Here is a 361-nt window from a genome sequence, read left to right as displayed (position 1 = left end):
TTTTTTTCCACTGATTTCAGTCAAACTGTCCATCATCAATATTTCATGCATTTCCTACAAAGCAGTGCTATTGCCTCAAGGGCCATACCGTTCATAACGAACCTAAAACGTCAAGGGATATCTGCTGCTCCAAATAAGGAAAGTGATTTGAGGAAAATCGAGCGCTGTTACGAGAGTATCACACACACACATATATAAATACACCACAGGTGTCGTGTACCAGCGACCATGGAAAGGCAGAAGATGACCCGACTGTGGCTCTTGAAAAAAAAACAGGATTAAACAAACGATGGGAAATTGTAAGAAAGCCAAGGCAACAGAATCTAAGAACCTTGTAAATAAGAGGACAACTAATATTTTT

This window comes from Penaeus monodon, chromosome 32 (genome assembly GCF_015228065.2).
Source record: "Penaeus monodon isolate SGIC_2016 chromosome 32, NSTDA_Pmon_1, whole genome shotgun sequence".
Taxonomy (NCBI): Eukaryota; Metazoa; Arthropoda; class Malacostraca; order Decapoda; family Penaeidae; genus Penaeus; species Penaeus monodon.
This window is presented reverse-complemented; position numbering follows the sequence as displayed.